The following is an 8,274-nucleotide window of genomic DNA, read 5'->3' as shown; positions in this document are numbered from 1 at the left end:
ATAGGCATGGTTTTAGCCATATAGGCCAAATTTGGATGATTTTGGAGGAGTGAGGGTTGAAAATTGACATATGTGCTTATTTCTCTTAATTTATATCCTTAGGAACCTAAAAGCAATTGATATTGGAATGTTATAAGAAAGAACGAGTCCATTTGCTTGAAAACTTAGAAAATAGGCATGGTTTTAGCCATATAGGCCAAATTTGGATGATTTTGGAGGAGTGAGGGTGAAAATTGATATATGTGCTTATTTCTCTTAATTTCTATCCTTAGGCACTTTAAAGCAATTGATATTGTAATGTTAGAAGAAAGAAACCTTACATTTGCTTGAAAACTTAGAAAATAGGCATGGTTTTAGCTACATAGGCCAAATTTGGATGATTTTGGAGGAGTGAGGGTTGAAAATTGACATATGTGCTTATTTCTCTTAATTTATATCCTTAGGAACTTAAAAGAAATTGATATTGGAATTTTTGAAGAAAGAACGAGTCCATTTGCTTGAAAACTTAGAAAATAGGCATATTTGGATGATTTTGGAGGAGTGAGGGTTGAATATTGACATATGTGCTTATTTCTCTTAATTTCTATCCTTAGGCACTTAAAAGTATGTGATATTGGAATGTTATAAGAAAGAACGAGTCCATTTTCTTGAAAACTTAGAAAATAGGCATGGTTTTAGCCATATAGGCCAAATTTGGATGATTTTGGAAGAGTGAGGGTTGAAAATTGACATATGTGCTTATTTCTCTTAATTTCTATCCTTAGGCATTTAAAAGCAATTGATATTGGAATTTTAGAAGAAAGAACGAGTCCATTTGCTTGAAAACTTAGAAAATAGGCATGGTTTTAGCGATATAGCCCAAATTTGGATGATTTTAGATGAGTGAGGGTTGAAAATTGACTTATGTGCTTAATTTTCTTAATTTCTATCCTTAGGCACCTAAAAGTATGCGATATAACTCCATATTGTTGGTTGTTTTTTTAACAATATTTTTTTTATCTTCAATATTTTGTAGGACACCTACCAGAAGAAGCTCGAAGAAACAAGGAGTCAGGGGATTCAGAAGAGTCCCAATGAGTTGTATTGGGAGTCGGTGGTGGGCGCAATAAGAAGGGGCGTGTGAAGGGACTTGGCCAAAGTGCAGAGCTCTACTATGGCAAACAGGGTCGAGGTTCCCGTTCTTCACAGCAATACACGCAGTCTGTCATTTCTCAAATGCAAGACCAGATGGAACACAGGGTGCAAACTCTCCAAACTCAAATGGAAGCCCGAGTGGCTGAAATGGAGAGGAGATACAAGGAGAGTTTCGATGAGATGATGAGTCGTCTCAACAACAACGACTCATGTTCCACCATTCATCCTCAGCATCGAGACCCTAGGAACGACCCGGGTGGTGGTGGAGCAGGCCAAGGTTTCCAGGCGATTGCGTAGCTTAGCTTTAGTCTAGCATAGAATCACTCTAACCTAGCTTTTGTTTGGTATAGATACCAAAATGTGGACTATCTTTTGTACTAGGACATAATTATAATATATATATGTACATAACCCTAATTTCGTAGGTCGGTAATTAATTTTTTTAAAACAACAATTTTAGGACTCAATATTTAGTTTTTTTTTTGTCGATTTATCATTAAAAAAATTCAGGTTTGAAAATGCAGAAAATTACAAAAATTTGTTTTGGGCTGGAAATATAATTTGCGATGGACTTTTCCCTCGCAAAATATTATTTGCGACGGAATTTTACCTCGCAAAATATTATTTGCGACGGAATTTTACCTCGTAAAATATTATTTGCGACGGAATTTTCCCTCGCAAAATATTATTTGCGACGGAATTTTCCCTCGCAAAATGTAATTTGCGACGGAATTTTCCCTCGCAAAATATAATTTACGAGGGAAAATTCTGTCGCAAATAATATTTTGCGAGGGAATTTTCCGTCGTAAATTAGATTTTGCGAGGGAAATTTCCGTCGCAAATTATATTTTGCGAGGGAAAATTCCGTCGTAATCTTGCTTTGCGACGGAACTTTTTCCGTCGGAAGTTTGCGACGGAACTTCATCAAAGGCCAATTCCAAGTCCGACGATATTATTTCCGTCGTAAATTCCGTCGTAAAGTTGGTATACGACGGAATTTCCGTCGTAAAATGGCCATTTTCCTACAAAGGGTTTTCCGACAACCATTTACGACGGAATTCCGTCGTAAACCAACTTTACGACGGAATTTACATAGTTTACGACGAACTTTTTCCGTCGCAATTTTGTTGTTTTCTTGTAGTGTAAATTTGTGATGTTTTTAGATCGGGTAGAGAAAACAGCTGCTGAAGGGGCTATTCAAATTGAACAATTGAAAGAGGATAAAGAAAAGGCAAGGAGTGATTTGGATGAGGTTTTGAAGAAGTTTAGAAAAGGGATAGGGAATAGGAAGGGTTCTATATGATCAACAAATGAATTAAGTTGTAAGTTTTAGTTGGTTTGTCAACCAATTCAATTTGTAGAATATAAATACTGAAATTATTATTAGCCAATTATAATCAACTATTTTGCATCTTGATTGAGTTTGAAACGTGATTTAGTATTAACCTTTGTAAATAATAAATTAATTTTATGTTTTTGTACATGTTTTCGAGCAAATTTTTTTTTAATATTCGTGTATTTTATTATGTTAATATAAGTAATTTACATATTAACTTTAATTGATTGTTATAGAAGTTGACTTTTTCGTGTAGTTGTTTGTAGACACTAAATTATAGTAAAATACCAACTTTTTATATCTATTTTAAGAACGTTCTCATGTAGTATATTTAACAAACTTTTAATTATTAGAGAATTAGAACTTTTTGTTCCTTGGTATATGTAAATTATGTGAATAGTTGCAAATATTTTTATTGTGTAAAAGGGGGTTGGAAAAGGATATTTATTGACATGTATGTGGAAAAGTTGCAATTGACAGTTACATAAGCCAAGTTCTCTTCATTTGTTTTTATGTCAACAAACAAATCATTTCTTTGTACACTCTTTTATCTTGTCAGTAAGAAAGTTTTATTTTTTTTCATTAACTTGTTCTAAGCCTAAAAAATGAGTGAAAACAATGGAAAAACTTCATTTTTGCATGCATTTTGCTGCTTTCTGGATCAAAAGAAGGCAAATATTAAAGAACAACTCTGTGCAATCCTGAAATTCCGAGTGGACTTGATATACAAGGTTGATGAGTTGCTAAAAGAGCTCATTGAGGTAAACAAGCAGCTTAAGGATTGTGGTAATGATGATGAATTAGTTCCTCCTACGAAGTTTGGCTTTATTGTTTGTGAATCATCTCAAATGCAAGGTGGGGTTGATAATGGAAATGGTATTGTGGCTGGTGATGTTAAGGCCGAAAAGTTGAACATGCATATAAGTGATGATGAGAAAGTGGTTAAAGAAGTTGTCCATAATAAAGTGGTTGTCTTGGGTAATCAAGTGGAGCAGATTTTTGTTTTGATGAATGAAGTATAAGAACCTCTTACTGTGCCCATGCTAGAGGAAGAAGAGGAGCAGGAAATGGAAGAAGAAGAAGAAGAAGAAGAAGAAGAAGAGGAGCAAGAAATAGAGGAAGAAGTGGAATAGAACGATAATGATGATGAAGAGGGGGGTGAAGCTGATGGATATGGTTTTGTGGAGGAAGTCGATGATGATGATGAACATGATGATGGAGGACATCAGTCTTCTAGTTCTGATAGTGGAAATTACTTTAGTAGTGATGATAAAATTTATGACTCTCAGTCTTCGATTGATTCAGATGCTTATCGTCTCTCTCCTAGAAATTTCGATGGTATTTGCTAGCTGTGGAGTTTAGTTGGTGTAAGATTTAGGTATGGATCTTAATTAGTGCAGGATTTTGTCTATGGAATTTGCTTATTGTAAGAAGTTACGAATGAATTTAACTTAAGTAATTTTTTGAAGTATGAAAATGTATTTTGATGTTTAATGATTGTAATATATTTATTTATAAGTATTGATCATCAATGTGTTTCATGTTTTGTAGCATTGGTAGAGTTACAGGAATTCTATGGCTATGTGAACAATTTTGACATCAAGATCCTTTCATTAATAACTTTAAATTCCAAACCATACGAATGCAATAAAAGATTTCGTTCACCTTAAGTTCCACGATCAAGATCCTTCAAATTTGATAGTAAGGACTTGGGTGAAAATATTGAAAACTTTGACAAGGATATATTTAGATGGCTTGTTTTGTTCCAATTTCTTAATACTTGATAATTATTGGTACATAACTATTAGAATTTAAGTGTCAGTTTAATGATAGTAGTTCATCATTATCCTTCATAAAAATAAGAGCTAGGGAAAAGGAAATATTATGACTTGATTTTTCTTTAATTAAATTATTTCTCTTTATCTTTGTAAATTTAGGAGTAGTCATAGCAATTTTCTTCTTCTAATGAATAGTGCAAATGAGGCAAATCTTCATATAATGAGTAATGCAAACAAGGCGAGGTTGATAGTAGGGATTTAGGTGAAGATATTGACAACTTTGACAAGGATGTAATTAAATGACTCATTTTTGTTCCATTTTCTTAAAACTTGTAAACTATAGGTGCATAACTATTACAATTATAGTGTCTGTTTAATGATAGCGGTTTACCATTATACTTCATAAAAATAAGGGCTAAGGATCGGAGAAGGAAAGGCCATGACCTGGTTTTTCTTTAATTAAACTATTTCACTTTATCTTTGAAAATTTAGGGGCTTTATTGATGATTCATATGGATGGTAAAGTCGGTTTCTGCATTGATTTAGATGCTTATTGCTGCTCTCTTAGTAAATTTGATGGTATTTGCTAACTATGGAGTTTATTTATTGTAAGATTTAGGTGTAGAGTGTAATTAGTGTAAGATATTGTTCATGGAATTTTTTCATTGTAGGAAGTTATGGATAATACTTTCTTATTTAAGTGTTTTTTTAAAAAAAATATATGCTATTTAGGTATCTCAAGGTTTAATGATTGTAATATATTTTTAAAGTATTTATTGTTAGATTATCTTATGTTCTATGTTTTTCACAATGTTTGTATGGATTGATGTTTATTGGCAATAGTTTTAAGTGACAATGCATCAAACCTATAAGTTTATGATAGACTCAAAGTAATTCATTTTGAACTATCGTGCCTCATGATGTTGGTTTCATTGAAATTGTTAATGATATTTGATAGTTATAGGCTTTAAGATAAAATGCATGCGTGAGCTTGATTAAGTAGTGCAAGATATTACTTATAGATGTTGTTCATTGTAGGAAGTCATATGCAAAGTAATATGGGGAGTTATTTAAAGTTTGGGTTTTTCTAAGCTATACCCCTAAGGTATTCGAGTTTCTAAGGTGTACCCATGCTTTTTCAACTTTCTAAGTTGTGCCCCTCAACTCACTACCATTAATGAATGGTACCCTCCTTGGGACTTCCACGTCACCTAAAGTTAACTATAAATTTAATAGAAAGATGATAAAAGGTAAGGAAATGGTAGGAGAAAGAAATCTTAGCCACCGCAACCCTAATAATGAAAACTGAAGCCACGAAATCACACTCTCAAATAACTTTTAAACAACTAATAAGGGTACATTTTAGTATTGATAAGGAGTTGAAGGGCATAGCTTAGAAACTTGAAAAGGCATGGGTATACCTTAGAAACAAGAATACCTTAGGGGTATAGCTTAGAAAAACCCTTAAAGTTTTTTACTACAACTTTAAAGTATTATTTTCATAAGTTAACATTATTAACTTCTTCTCTTACATCTATTAATTAGTGTTTTGACATTAAATTGATTTAAGTGATCATTTGTTGTCAAAATGAAAAATAATCTGATTATCACGACAACTTTCTTCATATGATGAGTAGCGCAAAAAAAGAAAGTTTTCAATTGGGAGTTGTGCAAAGGAGGCAAGATTGATAGTAAGAACTTAGATGACGATATTGACAACTTTGACAAGGATATGTTTAAATGACTTATTCTTGTTCCACTTTCTTAAAACCTTGAAAAATATAGGTATATGACTATTACAATTATAGTGTTTGTTTAATGACAATGATTAAAAGTAGATAACAATGATAAACATAGATAAAAAACTTAATAGAGTTACTCCCTCCGCCCCCTTTTGAAAGTCCCTTATGGGCTATTTTCAGTCCCAAATTGATAGTCCCCTTTGATATTTTCAAGTACCATTAATATGTCAGTTTTACCAAAATACCCTCATTTTTTTGTCCTTTTCCTCTGTCCTTCCCATATTACCCCCGTAATTTAATTTGATTCATGTGCCATTTTTCTCCTAAATTTCTACACTCTTTCTCTCTCCTCTGGCATTTAATTATTTTGTCCCCTCTTTTTCTCTCTTCATTTTTCTCTGTTATCTCTCCTAAATTCTTAAAGAACCCTAGTTTTTTCTTGTTCTCTCTCCTAAATTCATGGGTTTCGAGTTACCATTTGGATGATCGAGTTGCAGATCGGTATATGGATGCAACCTGCGAAGCAAAACCCCTTAAAAAACAAAAAATAATCGGCATTTTTCAGGCCAAGGTATGCGTATTAATCCTCCATGTTCGTTTTTTTTTCTACTTTAGCAAGTATGTGATGATTTGGTACTTGGGGGTGTTTCATAGTGGCAAATTATTTGTTTATGCATTTGGGTTTGATAATCTGGATGGTTATGGTTTCGTATTCAATTTGATTTTTTTTTTTTTGTTATTATACTTTTCTCTCAATGTTTAGTTTAATTGTTGTTCAATTTGTAGATCTTGCTAAGTTATTGATGATGGTTATTGTTAATATTGAATATTCTAATTGCTCGTTTTGATGACTGCTCTTTTAGTTAATTCAAATTGAACCTTATTTTGTCAATGTTTAGCTTAATTGATTTGTCTAAATTTATTAGTACTCCGTATATACTCCCTATAACATTAATTGATTTGTTACTGTATTAGTCTGAATCTTGAGCCTTGTTAGTTAATTTGAATATCTATCATACTCTAAGTGGTCATGAATACTATCATTTGAATGTGTCATGGTTGAAACAGGAATGACAGATTAATGGCTGCTAATAGAGCTAAATAAAATTGATTATCGTCCTTGCATTTGCATTTTTCCTTCCTGTATTTCTCAATACCTATCATGTTTTCTAGCATGCTTTCTTATCATGTTTGATGAAATGTAATATGTGAGTTGTATCTTGAGTTGTTGTAATGATGTAGCCTTTGTGAGGTACATATGTTATTGGATTGATTTAGTCTATTGTTCATTCATGCACAGATCATGAGTCAGTCCCCTGGTTCAGATGAGGAATCACACTCTCATCACACTTACAATTATGAAATGTATAGAATGCAGAGGGCTAGTAAGGATTAGGTTGATAATCCCACCAAAACTCCAGCTACATCTCCTCCTAAATTTCCAGCCAAATCTCTAGTCAAATCTCCTCCTAAATCTCCTCCTAAGTCTCCTCCCAAATCTCCTCCCAAGTCTCATGCCAGAATCCCCATCCCCTTAGAGCAACAAACTAGTTTATTCATGGACAGGCTGTTTGCTGATTCCAGATCACACTATACCTCTGAGCCCTATGAGTGCACTGACAAAGATTGTGAATGAGGAAGTGGGTGTGACGGTGAGCACAACTACAACAATGAGACTTTGAGGCTTAGGTTTGGCATTGTCCCACCTTGAATGCCACCTGTAGATTCTGACTACTGGCCTCATAATTGGTACAGAAGGCAAGCAAGAAAACAGGGTTTGCCAAGAAGCTATGACAATGTTGATTTTGATTTCTCAGACTCTAATGATGATGATGGTGGTTGATCTCCTTCTAAGAATTCCAAGTCCCTTGTCAATGATTCTGATAATGAATCAAAGAGCTAAGTTGCATTTTTCCTTATCTTGTCAATATCTAAGATTGGAAAGCTAAATTAGGTATTCCTTAAAATGTTGTGGATTCAGCTTTGCATGTGAATTTATTCCTAAGGTTTTTCTTTTTTTTTTTTTTTGTAATTTTTTTATTCAATGTCCACTAAGTAACATGTTTGGATTCTAATGTTTGGATTTTGGAATTTGAAATATAGTTGGTTTTTGAATTATGGAATTAGTAATGCTTTAGTTGACTTGATTTTGCCTTGCTGCCTTGTTGCCTTCATTTTGCCTTGCTACCTTGTTGCCTCAAACTTGCCTTGCTGTCTTTATATTACCTTGTTGACACCACACAATGATGAGTCTATTTTTGCTCAGATATCCAACTTTAAATGC

The sequence above is a fragment of the Chenopodium quinoa genome, unplaced genomic scaffold (genome assembly GCF_001683475.1).
Source record: "Chenopodium quinoa cultivar QQ74 unplaced genomic scaffold, ASM168347v1, whole genome shotgun sequence".
In the NCBI taxonomy this organism is placed as follows: domain Eukaryota; kingdom Viridiplantae; phylum Streptophyta; class Magnoliopsida; order Caryophyllales; family Amaranthaceae; genus Chenopodium; species Chenopodium quinoa.
Note: the sequence above shows the minus strand (reverse complement) of the source record.